This window comes from Equus quagga, chromosome 16 (genome assembly GCF_021613505.1).
Source record: "Equus quagga isolate Etosha38 chromosome 16, UCLA_HA_Equagga_1.0, whole genome shotgun sequence".
NCBI lineage: Eukaryota > Metazoa > Chordata > Mammalia > Perissodactyla > Equidae > Equus > Equus quagga.
The window spans coordinates 69816707-69842512 of NC_060282.1; the positions used below are offsets into that span (position 1 = coordinate 69816707).

Consider the following 25806-nt stretch of genomic DNA (forward strand, 5'->3'; position numbering starts at 1 on the left):
AGAGAGGAAATGAGTCTTAGACAGTTCCTGTAGGTCTCACACTGCCTTCCACTGTGAGGGGCACCTGGGGGATGCTTTTCATTCTGTTGTTCATTCACTAATAGCTGCCAGTTGCTATTCCTGGACCACTGATACACTGTAAACAAAACAGGCAATCTCTGTCATCTGGAGCTTATGTGAGGGTTATATATGTTGGAGAGGTAGAAACAGGAAACAAGATTGTAACCAAATAAATAACTAATATAGTATCTGTAGCACTAAGCGCTACAAAGAAAGCAAAACAATAATAGGCTAGGAAGGAACTCCAGGGTAGGACTGGAGGTGGGTGGCTCTTTACCAAGTTTGGCCAGGGATCACTCTGGGAGGAAGTGACATTAGAGCTAAAATATACGTGCAGAGAAGGAACCGCCATATGAGTTGCTGAGAAAAGAGCGTTCCAGAGAGAAAACCAGTGCCAAGGACCTGAAGCAGAACAAACTCGAGTGGCTGAGGGGTAGGAAGAAGGTTATGTGGCTGGAGCCTAATGCACAGTGACGGGAAAAAGTCACAGAGCTAAGCTGGATCCTGAGGAAAGTTGTTTGAATTTTCTGCTGCTCGCACTAGTAGGCTGACCCATTCGCTTCTACTAGTTTTGTCCTTCCCTTGCTGCAGCTCCTGCCAGCATCATCCAGCCACTTGGTCCCGTTTAACAGGATCTGAGGGGACTTGCAACACATGCAAAAAGAAGGCAGCGCTCTGCTACCCCAGCTTTCTCTCTCATCTTCCAAATTAATTATGCATATTGGGATCCCTACCCCTCCCCATCAAAGAGATCTGGTGCCAACTACCCACCTCACCTTGGGAAAGAAACTAAGCAGATCCTTGGCAAAACTGGAGTGAAGTGACCAAGCAGAAAACTGCACTAATGAAATAAATGTACAATAAAGTCTTTTCTATCCTAAAAATATGTGTTGTGTTAATAAGCAGGGAGGGAATGAGAGAGAGAGAGAATGTGAATATTTTAGGGCATGTGTATTCCTGGGTGCCCAGAGGTTGAGGGCAGCGTCCTCCACAGACTGCCCTTACTTCACATACCAGCCACAAGTTTGGGAGTTCCCAGGATCATCCTCACTTCTGACCAACAGGCTCCAAATTCAGGCATTCCCACTACCCTCTCAGGTTTGATAATTCACTGGGAAAACTCACAGAACTCACTGGAAGCACTGTGCTTATGATTACAGTTTTATTATAGCAAAAAGATACAAATTTGAAGAGACACATAGGTGAAATCTGGGAGGATTCCAGAAATGAAACTTCCATTGTTCTCCTGGATGCATTACCCTCGCAGCATATTGATGTGTGACAATGTGCAGGGAATGGCTAAGCAGGGCAGCTCACCTAAGCTTCCTGTCCAAAGTTTTTTATGGGTTTCATTAAGTAGGCATGATTGATCAAAATCACTGGCTGAGAGGTTGAACTCAATCTCTACCCACCCCTCACCCTCCCTTCTCCAGAGGTGGAGCTCATCTCACTTGGCTCAAAGCATCAACTCTGGAATCACGTGGTTGGTCTTGCTGGCATACCCAGCCTACATCCTGAGTCACCTCATTAGCGTAAACGATGATGTGAGGAGTGAGGGACCCACAATGAATCACTCTAAAAACACTTTTATCACCTTACAAATTCCAAGGGTTTGGAGGCTCCCTTCCAAGAACCAGGGACAAAGGCCATGCAAATGCTTCATTACACGCTAGAACTCCTCAAATTAGATTTGGAATCAATGTCCTAGTCTTTGTACCAATCCTGAGTACCATTCAGGTTGCCTGAGTAAGGAAGAAGCAGTACTCGTTGCTTGAATTTCTTAGCAGAATAGAGCCGTGACTTTAAGACCTCATTACAAAGGTTCTACAGATTCACGTGGCCCACCCCGTAGGCGTCATACTCTCCTTTTCCAAGCAGCATTTGTCTGTGCTTCCTTCCTACCTGACAAGTGTCACGATTCTACTCTCTCCTCTGTGGAGAGCAAGTTGGATATTTGCGGATGCCTGGCAAATATTGCATTGGGCAAATGACATAAGTATTATGAAAACAGTGGAAAACAAAGGCAACCCGAGCTCGTCCTTTTGTCCAATTGAGAGTGGTCATAAATAGAACCTCAGTGTCCTTAACATTTAGAATCAAAGGCTGCTGTCAACTTTTCAAAATTTTCTTTGTCTGGTAGCAAAAAAGCACCAAAAAAAAGAAGAAAAAAAAGCAACTGAGTGACTCAAGGGGAAGATGATGTAAAGAGTCTTGCTCTTTCTTACTGCATAAAGGCCTAGGAGATGTGTGCCCTTATGTACTGGTTTTCCAGATGACCTTGAGCAGTGCACAGAAACTCTCCCTTCCCCATTTTCCAACATGTGTGTTAATTCAACCAAGTAAATTTAAAGATCTAGTTGGCTTTATTCAGTAATTCATGAATTGGGCAACATCACATTCAGCAAATACTTAGGAGCTCTGCGGAGCTGTACAAAATGGAAGGTTTTTATAGGCAGAAAGAGGGTGGGACAAAGAAGTTAAAAGAGTGGATTATTTCAGGCAAGGTCACTTTCCCTTAAGGGAAGACAGGGGATCTTATCAGGTTGATTACCTCTCTAGTGTTGATCAAGAAATTCCAGACTGATTGGTTTAATATTTGACTCATGGGAGAGGCTGAAACTGCAGTTAGGTTGGGTATTAAGTCTTGGAGAGGCTTAGCATAAGCGACTCCATTTTGGGCCTGTCATTTCTTTTTAGCAATTGTGGCATCTCTGAGCCTCAAAATGATTACATGACTCTTTGAAGGAACTGCAATATATCTTTCTATGATTGCTGGGCCTGCACTGACCTGAAGAACACTGTGGAAATGATGGCTGCTGACTTCTAGATGGAAAGTCACAAAATTGAATCACCCAAATGTTTCCAAGCATTGTGTAGACTAACCATCTGGAAAACTGAATTTTCTTCTAGCTAAATTGTGTTATCTTAGAGCCTCAGTTTAATGCTCCTCCCCACCATCCCACTCCATTCTAAGTAAAGGTTTATTTGATCACAATTCCAGGGGAAATATGATGTCATCTTAATGGGTCAGTAGGGTGTTTTAAAAGGGTACCTGGGATTTTTTTAAATTGGGTATGGTAAGACACACAGATGCAGAAATGATTGTCATGCAGGAAAGGTTTTTTATACTCATGTATCCCTAGAAATAGGAGGCATGGCATACCATGCAGGGCCGCATGGGGAAGCACCAGGGTTGGTCAGGAGGCAGAGGATATGGAAGGAAATATGGGCAAGAGCCTTTATTGTGATTTCCACAGGAAGGAATGGATGAGGCAGGGTAAGCAGGCTTAGACTGCTAGTTTGAATAATTTCAGCAGGCTCTCAAGGATCAAAGCTGCCCTTAGTTGTCTGGTACCTGGCCCTGGACTGATTAGGTCAGGAGAATGGTGGCCCAGAGTGTGAAAGCTGGATAATGGAGGTAGTTGGTGTGTGGTTCCCTGGATTGCTTAGTTTGCACATAAAAGGTGTGCTCACAGGTGAGTTGTTTGCTGTCTCTGGGAATTAGCTAGCCCTGGGAGGTGCAGCCTGCCAGGGTCAGCAAGGCCCTAGATGTCAAAGCATCAAATACAGAAGCTAGAAAAGGTGGTTATTCCCTCGGGCTAGGAAGGAATATTTTAGTCATAGTTCTTTACAACCTTTAGCATCAAAATTATTTTTATTAATTTTAATTTAGCATTAACTTGGCTCATGCAATTCTATGATGCCCTAGAATTAACGCAGGTATTTACATTTCTTCAGTGAAACAAAAAAGCAGATCTTGTCCCCTAAAGCAGTAGTTCTCAAACATTGCAGCACGTTAGAGTCACCGGGGGAGCTTGGAAAACATGTGCCCAGACTGCACCTCAGACCAATTAAATTGGAATCTCTGAGGCCAGGCGTCAGTCTTTTATTTAGAGGCCTAGCTGACTGCCATGGGAAGCCGCATTTGACGATGAGTGCTCAGTGATAGTGTTTCTCAAAGTGTGCTCCCTAGACCAGCAGCAATAGCATCATCTAGCGACTTGTTTAGAAATGCACATTTGGGGACCCCACCAAGAACCAGGGAATCAGACGTTCTGGGAATGGGCTCCAGCAGTGTATGTTTTAACAAGCCCTCCAGGTGACCCTGAGCTATGCTACAGTTTGAAAATCACTGCTTTCTGGCCCTGTTTCTCAAACTTTGGTGTTCGTACAAATCACCTGTTGAGTTGACAGATAAATAGAGGACATCCAGTTAAATTTTAATTTCAGATAAACAACAAATAATTTTGTTAAGCATAGCCCATGTAATATTTGGGACATACTTTTCCTAAAAAGAAAAAACCTCATTGTTTATCTGAAATTCTAAGTTAACTGAGCATCCAGTCAGGGAGAGGACTGAGATTCTGCAATTCTAACAAGTTCACAAGTTTTGCCAATACTGCTATTCTTTGAAGCATACTTTGAGTAGCAAAACTCTCTTGGACACATTATGACTACTCTCAAACATCCCATAATAGAGGATGGTCAACAAATGCTACTGAAATGGAATTTAATCGCCTTAAACTCTACAGCATAAATGGATTGGTTTCTAAAGGACACTACTTGACTATTAATGTAACTACCTTCCTGTCTTGACAAAACACCTAATTTATTTTCTGGATTAGAGATTACTTATGTTCTGATTTATAAATAAAATCCTTTGAATTTTCAAATCCAAAGAATTTGAAGCCACAATAGGAAATTCAAACATATTTTTGGAAGAATAGAGAGGTTATTTCTAACAGCAAAGGAAATGATCAGGATGATTGTCAGCTTACTATAATATTCTCATGCTCAGTATATACTTCCTATTTCAGAAAGCAATTGAGTTTATATATTGAGACATTCAACTAAAGCAACGGCAGTTTTTCTTCTGTTTAGGAATAATCCGGTACTTCCATCTTCAAAGCGGTTATTCACATATCAACAGCTTTGTTCACCTGCCCTGTTCTTTGCTCAAGTGTGAAATTACAAAGAAAAATAGAAAACAGGAAGGCACCCCCAGAAAGTAAGATCAAAAACAGGCAAGGAAAGAGTAAATGCAAGTATTAGAACAAGTAAAGGCACTGATTAAAATTGCACATGGATTATCTTAATGTAAAATGAGTTGAATTTTTATTGTCATAATTTTTTTTAACATCCTGGATGTTTATTTCTTCATCAGTTTAACTCTCATCAACTTGTAAAATAGAAGGTGTTGGTTTTTTTTATTAATAAATTTGTTGAAGTAAATGTGGCCAGTAAGATGATTTTATGTAACTTAACATTATTCGATCAGATAAGCTTCAACAGATGCTCACAGCCTTTCCCTGTGCTGGACGATTGCACATTGAATCCATCAGAGGAGCAACCTGGCATTGATTGGGTTTGCAGTATTTTATTATCCCATAGTAAATTTCATGCTATTTTTATTTCAAACCCTACAGACCTTTGAGGGGACAGGTCTTGGAGGAGGACAATTAGTCTAAAATAAATAAATAAGTATTTTTCCAACTCTACCAAATTTACAAAGTACCCAACTCACTTTGGTTTATTTTATATATTAGAAGCTAAGGAAATACAGCATGAGTTTTGTTATAATGGATTATTCTGAGGCATATCTGCACATAGTACTCCTAAACCTAAAAATCACTCAGGGCCTTTTCTGAGTCCACTCATAAATTCTAGTCTGACTAGTCATTTTCTGTGAAATTTTGTGAAAAAATGATTTTTTTTAGCTGATGAATATGTGTGGGTTTTCTTGTGGGTTTTTTTGAGGAAGATTAGCCCAGAGCTAACATCTGCTGCCAATCCTCCTCATTTTGCTGAGGAAGACTGGCCCTAAGCTAACATCATGCCCATCTTCCTCTACTTTCTATGTGGGACGCCTACCACAGCATGGCTTGACAAGCAGTGCCGTGTCCGCACCTGGGATCTGAACCGGCAAACCCTGGGCCACCAAAGCGGAACGTGCTCACTTAACTGCTGCACTGGCCCCGAATATGGGTGTTTTACAGTAAGAAATCATCACTGTATTTTTATAGACTCCTTAGAAACTATTCCTCTCCATCCCAGGAAAGGAACCCAAAATTGTTTTTAAGTATAAATATAAATACTTGGAATCTGTCAGATGATAAAGCTAAAACAATTTAGTAACGAGTTTGATGTGCTTTATTCAAGGGAAGACAGTCCGTGGATGGGGGAGTGCAGAGCCGCACGAGCAGGGGAGCCCTCTTCCTGGGGGATTTGGGGCAGGAGCGAGTTTTATAGGATTTATTATTATTGGAAGAGGCATCCTCGACACAGGGCATGATCGGCGAGGAGGTCGGGGGTTTTCTTATAAAGCCAGCAGGTCCTGTTTTCTAGGGAAAGGTCAGCTAGCTAAAGCTGAGTTGGGGGATTGTGATTGGCGTGTGGTAGGTGTCCTTGGCAGGTGTTTCCCGTAAGTCCAGGCTGACTTAGGTTTACTTTGTGACAAGGGCTGGGCCACTGGGGTGACCTCCATTTTTGTGAGTGCCAATATATGAATTAACTTTATCAAATCCAACCTATTTCTTATTGCCTAGCACTGTTCAGACAAAGGAAGTAACATTTCTAGACCCCAGAACATTGATACAGCTTAACAAGATTGTTCTGACATGTATACTTGGCACATAAAAAAGGTAACATATATCTACACTGAAAACACATAATAATAAATTAAAGACCTATAACCCACTATTCAATTGAGATCCAGAATATTAGCAATACTCTATTAGCAATAATACTTGTGTGCGCCTTCCCTGACTCCCTACACTCACATCATGCCCACTCTAGTGACTTTTGTGTTTATCAAAGGTTTTATCATCTCTATCCACATCCTAAACCACATACTGATTAGTCTGCTTGTTTTGAGCTTTGTCAAAGTGACGTCACTGTACATAGCCTTCTGCAACTTGCTTTTTCTTCAGCATTATGAATCTAGTATTCATCCATTTTGTTGCACGTAGCTGAACTTCATTCATTTTCCCATGTTGTATAGTATTCCCTTGTATAAACATACCACAATTCATCTCCTCTTCTAGCAGTGGACTTTCGTGTCATTTCAGGTTGGTTGCTATTATCTCCTGGGACAAGTATGTGAGAGTCTCTTTTATATATGCAGGGGTGGTCACAGCGTATGCGTGTGCTCACCTGCACAAGAGAATTTCAAATCGTTCTCCAAAGTGGTTATACTTCCTCCGGCAGCAGTGTATCCCTTTGTCCTTTGTATGTCAAACTTGAAGATCTAAGGAATGGTCAATGTTTGTGTCACTGAAGTGATTTGAAATACTTGTTTCTGCATTAATTATTTATTCTTCCAGGTTCAAGAGAGACTTCAGGTCTCAATAAAGTTGTTACAATACGTGAACCCTGTCTTCTAGGTTTTTCCGCTTAATTTTGGTTTAGTTTGTTCAGAGATGCCCCTTCCAACCGATGCACCATCATGCCCTGAGTCTTGATTCCATAATTAGTCCCATCAACAGCACCTGTTTCTTCTTTTCTGAATACATTCACATTAATGGCTGTATATATTGTCCTACTCATGCAGTAATAATAATCTTATTGTTATTAACAATACTAATATTGGCTAACATTTATTAAAGTTGGATGGTATCAGTCACTCACTTATCCTCTTCTCCACTGTTAACCAGGAGCCAAATGAAAATCAAGGTACAAATCAGATTTCTGCTTGTAAAATTGCATTGGAGAACATGGAAAAGCCTCGTCCCCAGTCACTGCTAGAGAAACTCAAGAAGGGCTGCCCTCCATGTATCGGACCCTGACCTGGGGGTTATCACTTGGGAAAAGGAAGCTAAGGAGGAAAAGAGATGCAGCTCGAGGGCATGCCAATAGGAGGTAGGAGACAGAGACAGTTAGAAGATGGAGGCTGAGGTTGCCTACATTTCAGCGCAGATGCTCCACCTTGGGAAAACACGGCCTACTGGAAGCCAGACGCACCCCCGTCGGATGGCTCATTTCTCTTCCTGTGGAGGAAATGAACCGCTCTGTGTTAAGCACTCTGTATACATTATCTCACTTAATCTGTCCAACATCCCTATACAGAGATATTAACATTTCGTTACCATGTTGATAATGAAGAGATTAAAGGATTTTAAAAGTCTTGTAAAGCACTTCCTAGCTAAAAATGATAGAGCTGAAATTTGAACTCAAGTCTACTGACTTCAAAGCCCAAAAGCTTAGCCTCCTTCCTATACTGCTTCTCCTTTTAGCAGGAACATTTTTGAGACCTCTTGCCTCCATTCAACAAAGTAAGTGTAATAATAGAAAGGCCTAGCACCAGGTCAAGTCATAAGGGACGTGGCTTAGAACCACTTGGTTCCACTTAAAATATGCATCGTGCAGTCAGCCCTGACTTTGGGATTCCAAATTCAACATTAAAAAGCTAGCTTAGTAATCTTTCCACTTAAACATTTTGGTACTTAATTAAACGAATATCCACATGAGGCTTCATATGTGTGTCCCCTGTTCTGGGTGCCATGAGCCCCTGCACCCACAAAATAAGAAAGACATATTGCTTGCTCTCAAGAAGCTTGAAATCTAATGGAGGCCAGGAGGGAAGTGATCTTCCTTGAGAAGACTAAGATTCTGAGTTCTTTGTCTATGAATCAAAATATTAGGCACTGAAGGAGAGATTCTGTCCGGAATGTGTCAAGACAATGAGCTGAGGAAGGCTGCCATAAGGTCACTGTAATTCTTCTGAAGATTGCTGTAATTTCCTGTCTTAGGAGTATCTTGATAGCAAACCTGAATCTTTGAGTAGGATAATGATTTTGGCTGGAAGGAGTCATGGTAGAAATCTATCTTTTCCCTGGAAAATTAATTTTCATTAATTAGTTATTTCCTTTGACTTAAAGCCTTCTTTGGTTCTGCTGACTAAACATGAGTTTATGTTGATGACCACAATCTGCCATTGGATATGTGACATAATAATCATATAATGATCATTTTAGCAACATCACTTGTATAATAGTGCAACTAAACAAATCTTTATTTAGCAACTTCTATGCCTTGGGAATATGGTAGTGAATCAGGCAAATATAGTGCCTGCCTTCAGGGAGCTTATGGTCTGGTCCTGAAGAGTCACTTAATGAATAGTTACAGCCAGATGAAGCTTAGACTTCAGTAAAGTTTAAAACTTTTGCCTGCAAAAGATATTCTTAAGAGTCTAAAAAGAGGAGCTATTGACTGGGAGTAAATATCTGCCATTCATAAATCTGACAAAGAACTTGTATGCAGAATGTATGAAGAACTTAAAACTCAACAGTAAGTAAACATTTAAAAAGTGGGGAAAATCAGAAGAATTCCACATAATTTATGTAGCTAGTCCACTCTCAGGGGGAGTGTAACTGCCACTACTTAGGTGCAAGCTTCCCACGGTACCTTCCTCCCAAAGAGTACAGTACAGAAAAGGGGGAAGCTCGGAGACACCTGACAACACCACCTCAGCCAGGTGATCTCGGTCACCAACAGGGATAAGTCATGTGGCTGGTGTGTGCCCTTCATATCACGTGATAAGGATGGCATTTATTCTCTGTGGTCTTCCTCAAAACCCACAGCCCCAGTCTAATTGTGAGAAGAACATTAGGCAAACCCCAATGAAAGGATGTTCTACAAAGTACCTGCCAATACTCTTCACAACTCTCAAGGTCATCAAAAGCAAGGAAAGTGAGAAATTGTCACAGCCAGGAGGACACTAAGGAGACATGCTGTGGGCCCCTGGATGGAATCCCACAACAGAAGCAGAAAATTAGTAAAAACTAAGGACATCTGAATAAACTATAGACTTCAGTTAATAATAATATACCAACACTGCTTCATTTATTATAACAAATGTACCATGCTAATATAAGATGTTAATAAGGGAAATTGAGTTTACGATATATGGGAATTCTATGAACTATCATGGCAATTTTTCTGTTATTATAAGCTGTTGTAAAAAGTAAATTTATTTTTTTTTAAATTACATTAAAAGGCAAAAAAATTGAGCAGACACTTCACCAAAGAGGATATATGAATGGCAGATGAGCACATGAAAAGATGCCCTACATCTTTGTTCAGTAGAGAAAATACATGTTAAGACCACAATTAGATACCACTACACAGCTACTGGAATGGCTGAAATAAAAAATTCTGAGACTACCAAGTGCTGATGAAGATGTGGAGCAACTAGAACTCTTATGAGTTGCTGGCAGGAATGCAAAATGGTTTAGCCACCCTGGAAAATAATTCGGCAGTTTCCTTCAATGAGTAACTGGATAAGCAAACTTTAGTGCATCCATACAGGGTTTTTAAAAATCCGTAAAAAGTAATGAACTATAAAAGACAATAAGTGTTGGCAAAGATGTAGAGAAATTGGAACCCTTGCACGCTGTTGGTGGAAATGCAGAGTGGTGCATTTGGTAAGGAAAACAGTATGGAGGTTCCTCAGAAAATTATAAGTAGAACTGTCATGTGATCCACCAATCCCACTTCTAGCTGTTTACCCAAAAAAGTTGAAATCAGGATCTCAAAGAGGTATTAGTACCTCCATCTTCGTTGGAGCACTATTTACAATTTCCAAGATGTGGAAAGACCTAAATGTTCATCAGTAGATGAAAAGTTAAAGAAACTGTGTTCTGTACATACAATGGAATACTATTCAGCCTTAAAAAAGAGAAGGAAATTCTGCAATATGAAACAACATAGATGAGCCTTGAGGACTTTATGATAAATGGAGTGTCAATCACAGAAAGACAAATACTACATGATTCCACTTATATAAGGTATCTAAAATAGATTCATAGATCAAAGAGTGGAATGATGGTTGCTAAGGGCAGGGGAAGGGAGATATGAGGAATTACTAATCGAGGAGCGTAAAGTTTCAGTTAAGCAAGATGCATAAGCTCTAGAGATCTGCTGCACAACATTGTGCCTATAGTCAAGAATAATATATTGTACACTTAAAAATTTGTTAAGAAGGTAGATATCACGTTGTGTCCTTTCCACAATAAAATAAAATGAAATAATAAAATAGTAATGAACTATTGACACACACGGCAACTTGGATGAATCTCAAGGTGTGCTGCTGACTAGAAGAAGCCAATATCAAAAGGTTATATACTGTAGGGTTCTATTTACATGCCATTAGATAAAAGGCAAAAGTCTAGTGATGGAGATCAGATCACTTTTGCCAGGGACTATGGGTGAGGGGACGGTGTGACTACAAAGTGGCAGTATTGAGGATGATGAAGCTGTTCTGTACCTGATTGTGGTGGTAGTTACATGAATATATATGTATGTGTTAAAATTCATGGAACTGGTCAACAAAACAAAACTCATTTTCCTGTTCTTGATTTAAAAGAAGTAAAAGGAGAGACACTCTAGAGAACCAGCCCATCTCTTTTACAAAAACGGAGTTTTACAAGGAATGGCCGACCTGAAAGCAGGAAAGTCTGAGACTCCATCACAAAAGGAGCAGAAGGTGAGACTCATCTGTGGCTCTGAGGCAAGGACGGCCTCCTTCCGGCAGAGGCTGACACTAGTCAAAGATTGTAAATTACATCATGGCTGATTATTTGTTTTGTGGATATTTGAGCCAGCCAAATTTCTGAAAGAAATTTTCTCAGCATTCAAATATAAACTGAAAAGTGTGTAACCTTATTCTAGCTTGGTTTTCACGAGGTCATTAGGCAGCTAATAAATCAGAGTCTCTAAAAATATAGCAACTTATTTCTCAAAGGCATTTGATCCAGATATTTTAATACTTTCCTGAAGGTTTCATATCCATTGAGTTTCTGTGGAAAATACCCCCTGTTATGTTTTAGGGGTGCCTGCACTGAATTTTGAATGAGACCTTACCAGCATAGGCATGTATAATGCTTGCATCAATTCAATGTTGGTGTTGAAAACGTGTGACTGCCTGTGGATTCAGGTACAGGTATTATACAAAATAGAAGAAAGACAGGAATGGAAATGTGACTATTGCACTATTCCCTGGGATAATGGCATTACAGTATAAGGCGAGGCAAGCGTCTCCAAGGTATTTGCATTATTTGAACTGCTGTGGTATGTAGACTAAGTACACACTCACTGGTCTGGGCAGCAATTAAAATTTAAAATGTCTATTTGGGGATTTTTTTAATAAACTATCTTGGTAGTTTTTGTATCCTTAGGATGCATGATAGACACAGGGTCTCAATGAGGCAAAAAGAGGAATGGTACCCCCAGGTAGACCAGGACACCCTGGCCCTAGGAACAGAAGGAATGAAACTAGAGTCAGGATGGCATTTCCATCTCCTCCTATGAGATTATAGGCCCATGGAGGACAGGAGGCTCTCCTGGAAGAAAATATTTGCAAATCATCAAATCTGGCAAAGGACTTGTATCCAGAATATAGAGAGAATTCTTAAAACTCAGCAGTAAGTGAACATATTCCATTAAAAGTTAGGTGGCGTGGAGAGAGTTTGGGTTCCTTGGCCTGCCATAATATCTGCAGTTAAGAAATGTTGGTTGGGTCAATGATTAAACCCTCTGTTAAGCACTTTATAACCCAGAGTGGGATCATGGCTCATTCATCAAGTAGAACAGCTACAAGGGGGCCCCAGCTTGGGCAGAAAGCCTGTGTGTAAAAGTCACTGATTAATTACCAGAGAGATGCCTGCAGAGTCTTTGCTGCTAATATCTAAAGCGGGGTGTGCACCATCGAGGGCCTGAAGAAGTTGTCATGCCCCAGGCAGCATGCTACAGTGGAGCTGGCAACCTATTAGAAGCCAAGTCCGCTTGGGCTAGGTGCCAAGGCCTGCCCCGTAGTCGCTTTCTCCCTTGGCAGAGTTAATGCTTCTGAACCTCAGCTTCTGTATCCTAAATGCAGATAATACTACCTAATGTGGAAAATACAAGGGATAGTATATGTAGGACCTGGTGCATATTAGTCAGGCGTTAAATGGTAGCTGTGATCTTTTATAAGGCAATACCCCTATCTGCAGAGGCTAGTGAGAAAACCTTTGAACCTGCACCCTACAGATTCTGCCAAAGAAGTGCTGAAGAGACCACAGGTGGGGTGGGAGGGTAACTGATTTCTGCAGAGAGCAGCTTGTGAAGGAAAGGGGTCAGGAGAGGTTCAGATTACTGAAAATACACCTAGTTCCATAAGGTTCCTGGGCTAGAATGCCTCTCAGAGAGCCTGCCCCTCTGATGCTGGATAGTGTACTTGCTGAATTAGTTTCGTAGGGCTGTTGTAACAAAGGACGTACCACAAATTGAGTGGCCTAAAACAAGAGAAATTTTTTTTTTCACGGTTCTGGGGGCTAGAAGTCCAAAATCAAGGTGTCAGCAGGACCGTGCTCCCCCTGAAACCTGTAGAAGAATCATCCTCGCCCCTCCCTACCTTCTGATGGTTTGCCGGCAATCTTCGGCCTTCCTTGGCCTGCCGAGGCATCCCTGTGACTCTCTGTCTTCACGTGGCATTCTCCCTGTCTGTCCTCACAGCATTTACCCTGTGTGTCCAAATTTCTTCTTTTTATAAGGATATCAATCATACTGGATTATGGCCCATCCTAATAACCTCATTTCAACTTGATTACCTCTGTCAAGACCCTATTTCCAAATAAGGTTACATTCTGAGGTCGTGGGGGTTAGAACTTCCACATATCCTTTTTCAGGGGACAGAATTCAACCTGTAACACCTAGTTAGTATGAGTTAGAGGTCTTAGTTGTCATTTTGTACCCATTGTGCTTACAAGTAGGGGATTGCTGCTTGTTTTATAAAGCAGATGTTCTGGCTTTCTTGAGCCAAGAGAACGGTTCGATTCTTGAGAGCTCAATGAGAAAGAAAACCATTCCTCCCCCGTGCCCAGCTCTTTACTTACCGCAGCATCTGTGTCTGCAGCGTAAAGGTTGGGGGAAGAGTACGAAATGGGCAGTATCTTCATCCTACAGAGACCAGCCTCAGAGGCATGTCCCGGAGTCCTGCCCAGCTGGGGAAAGTTTCCTCCTGTAGCCTTCAACAGCTGCGTATGTGATGCCACCTTCTGTCCAGGACTGCCAGAGACTTCTGGATCTTCTCACAATGGGCTCAGCCCAGAAGCGGCAGTATAAGGCTCATGTGCCAGGAAAAGCCCCTTTGTGGGCTGTGGGCTCGGCAGTCACGGGTATGCCCTGAAGCACCTGGGAAGGAGGTCACAGCCTTCCCGGAAGCAAGTGTCCTACGACCCTGCACAGGCCAGTGAGTTGGGGGGTTGATGACTCCTGCTCACCTCCTGCCATTGCTGCTTTCTCCCTTTCTATAGCCTTATCTGTAGCCTTTCCATAGCTCCCATTCCATCCCTCCACCCCATCCCCAGTCATCCTCCGCCCTGAGCCTTACCTGTGTGATATCTTCTACATCCTACAAGCATATAAGCCGGAGTTTTTATATCACAGGGCTGATGCAAAGACAGTCATATGGGCAGTGTTTGAGAGCTGTGGCTCTCAACCTTGGCTGCACATTTGAATCACCTGGGGAGTTTTAAAAATTTCGATGCCCAAGTCTTCCCCAGACGAATTACAGCAGAATGTTTGGGGATGGGATGCAAGCATCAGTATTTTTCAGGGCTTCCTAAGTGGTTCCAATGGTGGGCAAAGTTAAAAACCACTGATTTAATGGGAAACAGAGTAGAGAAAAGGAACGAAGTTACTTATCTATGTAAGTGAGTTAGAAAGTTACCTGCAGTAGATCAGGTAAGAGAGGACAAGGGCAGTTAGGGATGGAGAGGTGAGGCAGCTTCAGGCCATCATGACAGGTGAAGTCAAAAGAGCTTGGGGAAATTGGATAGAGAATAAAAGAGGAAGGAGTCTGGATAAGGCCAGGCTTCAGATTCTATTAAGTCAGTCTAAGGAAAGCAGGAGGAGGAAAAATATGATTTTGGTTTTGGATGTGTTCATGTCACGTGCTTCTGGAGCTATCCAGGTGGCAGTGTCAGGTGCTCAGGAGAGAGGTAGGCCAGAGATATTGTTTGGGCATCACTGGTATTACATGATACCTGAGGCCTTGGTAGTCAGTGAGGTAGTCTTGACAGAGCAGGTGGAGTGGGAAGAACAGAGCTCCGGCAAGCACCCTGTGCTTACAGATAAGGCAGAAGAAAGGGGCCAGTGAAGCCAACTGAGGAGTTGCAAGGATAGAAGGAGAACGAAAGACAAAGGAGTGGACAGTTTCAGGAAGAGAACAAATCAGTAGGTCCGATGACGATGCTAGATCAAGTATTGCATTCATTGAATTTGGCAATACGGAGGTCAGTGGTGACTTAGCGAGACCTTTTTAGCAGAGTGGTGGTGGCAGGAGCCGGCCCACAGTGAGGTTGAAGAGGGAAATCAGGAAATAGAGACAGAAACTATAGATGACTCTTCTGAAAAATTGGCTGTGAATGGAAAGAGAGATACTCAGTGGCAACTGAAGGAGAATTCAGAATTCAGGGGAGGAATTGTATGTGGGCACACACACACGGGTGCTTATGTGTGTGTATGTGCGAGTGCATGTGTTTATAAGCTCCAGGAAAAGAATCAGTACCAAGGAAGAGATTGAAACTCCAAGAGAGAGATGTATAATTGATACCTCAAGAGTCCTGAATGGCAGAGAGGATTGGTATCTAGAGATGGTGGAGCTTTGAGCTGGAAGGATACCTTTGCTTTGTTTATTTCTTTGTGAGCCTAGAGAAACAAGGGACATTTCTCAGAGGAAGGGTGTGTTATAAAAACATTTTCATTTGAACCTTTCCTTGGTGCCATGGAGGCTGATGCTGAAGTGTGGGCACTGACAGCAGAGGAAAAATGAGACTTTCAGGAGCAAAGGAACCAAGGAGAGAATCCCAAGAAGTGTTGAGTTCCAAAGTCAAGGAAGTCAAGAGTGGTCTTCAAGTGCAAACGTTGCAAGTGGCGCTGAGACCACTATACTAGCCAAGGTCAGGTGCCCTGTGGGATGTACATGGCATGGAAGGAAAATCAAAGATGCAGTCAGATGAGTCCTGGGAGCTGAGGCTCTCTTAGCCATCACCTGGGTCAGTCATAAAGTTGTGAGACTGCCCACCACACAGCTGCTCTTTCTCTCTGCCCTGAACAAAGGAGGCTCATGATGTCCGTTGAGCAAAAGGGAGCAGGAGTTTGGTAAGGAGACTGGAGAATGGTAAAGCTTTGGAATGGCCACTGAAGAGAAGAGAAAAGGAAGCTGATGCGGGACAAATAAAAGAGTGGTCCAGTTGAAATGGGAGACTCAAAATTTATAGCAGCATCACCCCTCATGGTTGAGTTGTCTCCCTCTGTGCTTGGCAGCCCAGCTGTAGGAGCAAACACACAGCTTCGTGAGGTGATCTTGGTGGGCGAATGCAGCAGAAGTCCAGCGCCCAGACAGTCGAGGAGGCTGGGGAAAGAATGAGCCAAATGGGTGCAAAAGAAATGTTTATAAACAGAGATGATTATAAATGTAGCTATACAATTATCTAGCTAATGAATGACTCACAATTATGAAAATTAACCTAAGCTTGTTTTTAGATGGTACTTTTCTACTTTCTAAGAGTAAAATCTCCTGGGTCTTATATTCAAGATCATCTTGCTCCACGTTCCTTCCACAGACCTTTCAGTTTCCATTTCCCTCTGGAAAGGAGAACGTTTTACTCTCTCTTCTCATTGTTGCAGGTTATCTGGTAGACAGAGGGGCAGCTGAGGTTCGAGAGGTGCTTTTGCAGTGAGTACATAATATTTAAATAGTGATTGAATTGGCAGTCACTGAAAACTCAGGGCCCACAGTTCCATAGTTTTTGAAGAAAGAACATTGGTTATTTCCCATGGGCATTCCATTAATGGAGGAAAAGCAGAACTCCACAAACTAACCTGGTTTGACATTTACTTAAAATATGCCGAGTGCTATTTATCTGGATTAGCTTATTAGATGCCCTAGCTCTGCCAGATAATTAAAGGGCAGCTGGAGAGTAAGGATAAAATCGTGCCAATATTTTACAAGAAGAACTTTTAGGGCTCTCTCTCCTTTGTTTAATGAATTTAGTCTGAACTAATGAAAGTGTTATGTTGGAGCCGGGAGGCTGCATAGGGAAGGATAAAAGTGAAAGGAGAGGAGAATTTTGCTTTCTCTCTTGTTCTAAAGAGAGCCTTTTTTATTCTGGTAAATAAAAGAGTTGGTGGGATAGAGGGAAGGATATAAATCTTTTCAGTTTTAATAGAAAAATTTTTATTCCTGGCTCATTTATTCTACTTTATGACATTATATTGCATTATAAAATATAGAAGTGAAACTCACCCTGAGGAATAAAGAATGCCACTTCCCTATATTTTTATTAGAAATTAAGGCATAAAATATCCTAATGAGAATTTATGGGGAAAACCTGGATAGTCTGGGAAGAATCCTGCAAGGGAGCATGCCTCCTGTAGATACTCAAATATTAATAGATGGTCGTGAGAATTTAAATTGGGTTCTCTGCTCCAACTCTGCTGCCTTCTTTCTCCTACCACAGTCACCTAAAATTATGCAAGCACAGTGTGCAAGGCTTTGAACAGAACATATATTTCTGTCTGTGTGTGGAATGTATTAACCAAACCACAACATGGCTTAGCTGGAATGCTGTGATCCAAACCATTTATCAAAAGTGATAAATCTCCATTCCTGTCTTTGGAAGAGGTCAAAATAGGAGGTAGACGTGTGATGGGCATGAGATTTTGCCCCAGTTCTGATTGGCTTCCTCATGGGTAGGCGGCAGTTGTATTCATGGGAGGATTCACCAGGAGCCTTTTCAGCATAAGCTGGTTGTTCAGAGGCCAGGGGTGATGACTGGACACCTGAGTGAGACCAGATCAGAGTCAAGGTCCAGGAGCAAAGCCATCAGAATTGAGATAAAGTAACCAATATCATAGGCAGAAACAGAAATTCAGCATGGCTAGTTGGAGCATGTGGAATTTAATTCAGCATGGCTAGTTGGAGCATGTGGAATTTGGACAGCCTCTGCCTAAAACAAAGGAATCAGTGGTCCACATAGTCAACTCAGATGTCTGCCTTAACTTAGTCTTGTTTTTCCCTTCTCTGGGGGCTTTATAAGATCCTGTTTACAAAGATGGAGGCCAGTTGGTGTAGAGAGAGGCTTGGACATCATGGAAAGTCTACAGTGTTGGAGCCGGACCAACCCAGGTTGAATCTCAGTTTGAGCACTTGCTACCTTCATGGACTTATGCAAGTGAACTGACCTCTCTCAGCCTCCATTCTCCTAACTAGGAAGTGAGGATAATGATACCTGCCTGTCAGGTTGTTGCGAAGATTAAATGATATAATGTGTGAAAGCATCTAGCACACAAGAGATTGTGAATAAATATTTCTCTCTTCCCCATTCATGAGTGAACATTCAAACAACCTAGGGGATGTAGGCCAGAACTGAATCCTCATTTTCCAAATAGGACGAGTAAGGCATTCCTTTGCCTGAGACCTCAGGATGTGGTTCTCAAATTTGGTCCCTGGTCTGGCAGCAGCAGCATAACTTGGGAACTCGAGCCCCCTCCCACACCTACTGAATCAGAAACTCATAATCAGAAATCAGAAACCCAGGGGCCTGTGTTTTACCCAGCTCTCCAGCTGATTCTGATGCATGCTGAAGTTTGAAAACTATTATATTAGGATAAGTAAGGTCAGTAACTCACAGTTTACTGCAGATGTGGAGCTCACAGGCCTCACGTAAACTGTGTATACTGAGCACCGTCTCATATTTACCTCCCCAGATTCACGTGGTGTTGGCAATACTTTATTTTAAGCTGTGCAGTGTTGGCCGCAAGTGGAGTCCACATTGTGATCGTACCTAAGTCCTGGACTTGGGGAGATCAGTAATTTCCAAAATTCTTTGTACTGTCAGACCGTGTGTTTGATCACATTTCTTCATCAGATTTGGGAGACAAATATAGAACTCATCACCTCCCTGTTGCATGAAGCCAATTCCTTTCTTTTCTTTTTTTCATAAACTGGAAAAGAATTTCTTTTTCTCCAGTTTTACTCAGATATAATTGACATATAACATTGTATATGTTTAAGGTGTACGACATAATGATTTGATATATGTATGTACTGCAAAATAATTACCACAATAAGTTTGGTTATCATCTATCACCTCACATAGTTACAAATTAGTTTTCCCTTGTGATGAGAACTTTTAATATCTACTCTCTTAGCAACTTTCAAATACACAATACAGTGCTGTTAACTGTAGTCTCGTGTTATACAACAGGAAGCCAGTTCTTAGTGGGCACCGTCACCTACTCTTTCCTTCCTCCTGACTGTATTTGGTGACTGAATATCCAGTTGGCCACTGGGTAACTTGGGATGCTTTCAACTATTGCAAAGCCTCAGTCTCAAAAATGGTCATGACTATCAACAATAGCAACCCAGAGAATAAGCTTCCAAGTTTCTTTGGTAGTTCAGCATGGGGATTATGAGGAGCGGGATCAATCCACAATTTCTGACTTCCATAGTCTGGCGTGGAGGGGGTGGGGAAGGAATGCTGCCAGCTCCCTACCCTGCACCCAATCCTACAGCTCTTGTGTTCGTTGCTGCCTCACAGTGGACAATGACTTCTCAGCAGGTGTCCATCATGCTTTGAATTAACTGCACACCTGCTTCGTCTCCCTCACTGCGTGCTTCCGTGGAAGAGAAAAACAAAACACAGCCTTGAGCTTGTTGAAACACATGCATTCACAAATGATCCCCTTTCAACAATGCCCAAGGAGATTTGGAAAACAAAACCGGCTCTTTCTCTTGTACGTAGAGTGGCCACCGAAGGATAAGCATTGTTCTGTCAAGGTCCACCTCTTGCTGGAGTGATTGCTGGAACCTTCGGGGAAGAGAGATTGTGTTTATAATGAGAGGAAAATGGATTAATCAAAACTCTAGCCTTCAGCTGTCAGCACTAGAATACAATATGTCAATTGGAATATGAGGTGGCTTTGACAAGAATACCATCTTGCTCGCTTTAGTCAATCCTATTTGGAACAGCCTGATTTGAGCAATGATTTTCTCCGCAGCAGATGAATGCATACCAACAAAATCCATTAGCTATGAAAGTTGTGACATTGATTTTAGAATAAAATGCTGTTGCAAAAGAAGGAAATCATATTCTAATATCTCTACCGCTGACAGCCCATACAAGCCTCAGGAGAGATCTCCTTGCAAAAATACATCCCCTTTATAAAGCACAAATAATTTCTCCATCTTAATCAGCAGCCTACTAGAGTCTGTAAGATCACCAGCAGTTATATTTAAATTAAACATCTAAAGCAAAAAAATTGTTTGAACTGGCTTTGCTTCCTGGGCTTATAGATATTTATATTTCTGTAGGTTCCTTATGGAGTGTACTGGAGTGAGTCGTTCTGGTTAATGCCGTGCCCACGCCCTAAACACACCTATGCAACCATATCACCAGAGTTGCATCAGGAACCCATTTCACGTTACCGTCTGCTTCACAGCGCGTGAGAGTTTCTGACACAGAACGTGGTTGGGAGAGGGGTCCTGTGGTTTTGAGGCCATACAAGCTTTATCCGTTGCTTTCAAATTTTCTAGGCATGAATGATGTGACTGTATCTGTTCCAGTACAATCATGTCAGCAAGCTGAAAGTCATCTGCTGACATGTTTGGACAAATTGTCTTAGTATTACTCAAAGCCAAAATTGAGAAGAAAATAGTTTTTAGTGGAATTCCTCTTGGAATCCATCTTGTCAGAGTCCCCTTTTCCATTTAGCATCTCCATTCTCCCCTGCGTATCAGTGTCTGCACTCCACTCCAGCCTTGCTCCACCTTGTAAGGACTGTTTCCCTCAGCTTCCTCGTAGGTAAAATAAGGATATACATTATTCATGTTCATACATATTCATAGGGTTTTTAGAGGATTAAATGAAATAAAAATATATCAGGGACCAAGCCTATAGAAAGTGCTTAATAGATGTCAACTATTGTTACTATTCTGCTTGTGCTTACCTGCTCCAGGAGGCCTAAGCGTGGATAATTTGATATTTGTGTTTCTCCATTTGAGCACTGAAGAGTTGACTTTCTTTCCTGGTAGCTAAGGAAAAAATAAAACAAAGCAAAAAGCAAATAGTAATATTAATAAATATATGTTTTGTGTGTGTGTAAATATATACATACATACAGTGGGTGAATTTTTTATTTGAAGGGAAATCAAGCTTATAAATTTATATGCAGAAAATCCTTTCTTGGAACTATGTTCAGTATGAAGTAATGTTTGGAGTCCCTGCATAAAGGTGGTTTGGTAGCAGCAAATGATAGCTTCAATCAGGGCTTTGCAAAGTCAGAAAAAAAAAAATGCTTTTAGACCAGCTGTTCTTGGATCAGTCCTGCCCTAAAGCTGAGGGTCTGATATCAGGTAGTAACTCAAAAAAGATTTTTCTCTAGGGATTTTCTCACTGATGATGTGTGTTAGCGCAGGAGTAGAACCTGAAGAATCTAGAGCATCTCAGAAGACAGCCCAGCGGTACCCACCACTGTATTAACATGCAGATTCCTGGGCCAACGGAGACATGAGAAATAGGACCTCCTGGGAGCCCATGAATCTGCATTTTCAACACTCGCCCTGTCCCAAGGCAATTCTGATTTGGATACAACACTGAAGTATCAGAGTCACTGATTTATTGCCATCTCTAGCAGCCCATTGATCAACGTGCCTCTCAAAAAAATCCCATGCCTTAGATGGGCAGTGGCCAGATCCTTTTTTTTCACTTTTAATTTTTACTTATTCGATTATTACTGATATAGAACTTTTTTATTGAGGTATAATTGACATACATTATATTAGTTTCAGGTGTACAATGTAATGATTCGATATTTGTGTATTTTGCTCAATGATCACCATAATAAGTCTAGTTAACATCCGTCACCATCCATAGGTACAGAGTTTTTTCCTGTGATAAGAACTTTTAAGATCTACTCTCTTAAAAATATGAAACACTTGAGGCCGCCCCATGGCTGAGTGGTTAAGTTCACACCCTCCACTTGGGCAGCCCAGGGTTTTGCAGGTTCAGATCCTGGGCACGGACATGGCACTGCTCATCAAGCCATGCTGAGGTGGCGTCCCACATAGCAGAACCCCAAGGACATACAAGTATAATATACAACTACTTATTGAGGGGCTTTGGGCAGAAGAAGAAGGAAAAAAAAGATTGGCAACAAATGTTAGCTCAGGGCCAATCTTTAAAAAAAAAAAAAGAAACACTTCACAAATTTGCATGTCATCCTTGCTCAAGAGCTTGCTAATCTCCTCTGTATCCAATTTTAGTATTTGTGCTGCCAAAGTGAGCACTGGGCAGATTCTGGATACGCTAGATCCGTAACTGAATTCATATGGCAGAGCCGGCCATATGGGAGGTCAGAGAGTTAAGGAAATGGAGAGTCATGTGCTTGACATGAAACCCAACAGAAGAGGCACCATTTGGTTGTGATTATTTAAAAACCAAACTTCTGTTTCTCAGCAATAGTTTAGCATGGACATGGGAAATTGGTGACTGCAGATAATGCCAGTAGTTGCCAACAATAAAAATGGAATCCTATAAACACTTACGCAAGTTTATGGTCCAATCATTGAAGTTCTAGACTGCCTGGCACAATTTAGATGCTCGATAAGTTTATGTTAAATGATTAAATACCAAGCAACATGTATTGTAGGCTTAATCAATAAGTACTATGGTAGACACACTGTTGGAAAGCAGAAACAGAAGGCTTCCCAGAGGAGGTGACATTTGAGTGACCCCCGAAGAAGAAGCAGGGCTTTGTGAGGAGGAGCAGCTTTTCAGGCACGGGAAACAATGTGTAGAAAGACACGGACAAAGGAGAAACCTTGTCTTGTTTAGGAATTCCAAGTAGTTCTACATGGCAGGTGTACCACAGTCCCACAGAGAGAAGTGCCGCAGAGACCGGGGCCAGTGAGTAAGAAACAATGAGACCCTGCAAGATGATTTCAAGGGGTTGAGATGGAAAGAAGACTGAGCTCAATGCCGAAGTCCTTCATGAAAGAGATGCAGCCCTGAAAGTTGGCAGAGCACAAGGATGAGACAGGAGGAAGGAATGGATAGAATAAATATCACTGCTGGGTGATGGAGAACTGGCATCTGATCCAGGATGATGAGGGAGAATGTGCCACCTTCACTCAAGATTTGGCAAGGGAAGAAGTGCCTTCAAGGGGGAAAAGTCGGTCTTCTCTAAAGGCAAGGAAGGTGGAGACAACATTTCAGGAAGAGGTTGTAGATGTAGGGGAATTGTATTCCTAACAGCAGGATAGGAATGGCCAAGAGGGAGGACCATAGGGGTAGGAAGAGTTGGAGGAAGGAGAGAAACTGTACAGGGCTCATCGTTCAACCAAGCAGTGTGGTGTTCAGGAAAGACAGCAATGGGAACGAGGTGATTCTGTCCACTTGACCTCCGATTCTAAGTAGAGATTCTGTCCTGGTTCCTGAATTTTCTGTTGGGCTGTTAATGATGTAGACAGTGCACCTCTAGATTGAGGGTAAGGCCATCTTTTTGGCCATTGTATATAGTCCTACATTCCATATAGCTGTGTTCTCTCTTAGTTGAGAAAATATACAGTAGTTATCACAGAATAATACTACCCAATTCCTGTTTGCTTTTTATGCACCATATATTAGGAAAATATGTTCTCAAATTTATCGAGGAGAAAATGAGCACTAACAGGCTAATTTGTTTTTGGTGCTTTCCTACTGGACAGAAGGGTAGACCAGAGTTAGTGTCTATTCAGGGGGAAATATATCTATAAAATCCACTAGCATAAATTCTCGGACAAGAAGTGACAGGGATGCCCCCGTCAGCACAGAGTCTGAACTAACTGTAACAAATATGCTAAAAGGGAGGAGATTTTACACTTTAATACAATTCAACAAACATTTTAAAGTGTATAAAGTTAATGGCTCCCAATTGGGGAATAGCCCAAGAATCTGTAAAATAGGAAGAGACTCACATAACTCTGTATAATTGAGAGGAAGTGTGTGTCCAGTCATCAGCAAACATCGTTTCTAGATCCCAGTTGCCTAAGCCACATTGTAGGAAAGGATGCCCCAGACCACTCGTTATTGTCCCTGACAGGGGAGCCAGCCCCTGCCCTCAGGATGAACTCTCTCCCAGGGTGGTTTGTTGACAGTTTTGTTCCATTGAGTAGATAATTGCTGGGAAAAGTACCTGAACTTGTGAAGCCTTCAAATGGAATTATCTGATTTCCATTTGTGTGTTGTGCTGATAAATACGACATTAGTTTCACCACCACGGTCCTCCCTGGCTGACTTTATTAAACCAGATATAATGGCAGGTTTTCTGCTGAATTCAGTCAATCTGCTTTATGCTCACGTGTAGTTGAAGAGGATATTTCCCCCCAAATCAGTGTGAGGATAGTCTTATCCAAATCTTTGTCCCTGGGAGGCATCTTGTTCAGCTTTAACCTCCTTCTCCCACAAAAATATCAGAGTTCCAATTGTGCACATTGTTAGCAATTTTGAGGGTCAGAATCAGTTTAATGGAAAATAGTCCCTTTCAAGACAATCTAGGACCTCTATCTGCAGAGTTGAGATAAGCACAGACAAGCTGATTATTATATAATCAACAATACTAATTAGTTTATTTAAAACACATGTGTGATTAATGCTACACTTTATCTTAGTGGGTCTCAAACTTGAGAGTGCATTGAAATCACCTGGGAGGGCTTGTTAACACGGATTACTGGGCCCCAACCCCAGAGTTTCTAATTCTCTAGGTCTGGGGTGGGGTCCCAGAATTTTAAATTCTGACAGGTTCCAAGATGGTGTTGATGCTGCTGGTCTGGAACCCACGGTGTGAGAACCATGTTCAAGTTTCTGGTTATCATGATAAGTTAATTGAGCCAGATGTTTTCCTCTTTCATTGTTAAAGCTGCTTCTTGAAGTGATCTAAGGACCACAATATAACAGAATCGCTTAGGATGCTTATGATCAATGAGTGAGACCCATCCCAGACCTCTGACTCAGAGGCCCGGTGTGATGAACAAGCTCTCTAGGAGATACTGACAAACTGTCCTACAACAGTGATTCTCAGTCTTGCTTCCATATTGGAATCTCTCAGAGAGCTTTAAAAAACACCAGATTCCTGGTGTCCAACTATGGAGATAGTGATTTAATTGATTTGAGTACAGCCTGAACATTGAAGTGTTTGAAGGCTTCCCAGAGATTCTAATGTACAGCCAAAGTTAAGAACCACTGCCCTAGAAGGATAGTCTGTGGATAAATTCTGCCCAACTTGTCATTTCTTAAACTGTGTTCCTCAAGAGACTTTGTGATCCACCGGATGTTTATAAGTATTATTTTTTTAAATACCCTAGGAAATACTGGGTTAAAAATATTTTTTAAATTCTAGGGTGCTTTACACCAAGATATCTCAGGGCCCATAATATGCTATTTTGCATCACAACTCTTCCGTGTGACATTTCCCAAACAATTTCACCAAGGAACACTTTTTTGAAGAGCATGTTATTAAATGGGTTTCGGGTTTCAGAGAACCCCTAAAATTGTGTGTGTTGGTGCGTGAATGTAGTAACACATCCACCTATGTCTTTTCTGGAGAGAAGGCTCATAACATTCATCAGATTTTTCAGCCAGTTCAGAACATGATCCATACATAGTTCAAAAATGCTCACCTAGGGGCCCACCTGGTGGCGTAGTGGTTAAGTTCGCTCACTCCACTTTG

The 25806-nt window shown here is 41.7% G+C and overlaps 1 protein-coding gene and 1 non-coding gene across 2 annotated transcripts in view; one reads left to right on the top strand and one right to left on the bottom strand.

Moving 5' to 3' along the window:
• The window catches only part of KCNB2 (potassium voltage-gated channel subfamily B member 2), a 364869-nt gene that overhangs the window by 189150 nt on the left and 149913 nt on the right, over window positions 1-25806 (top strand). The window lies entirely within an intron of this gene.
• Window positions 22286-22387, bottom strand: LOC124228304 (U6 spliceosomal RNA). Its single transcript, XR_006885692.1, has one exon. It is a non-coding gene; the product is annotated as a U6 spliceosomal RNA (small nuclear RNA).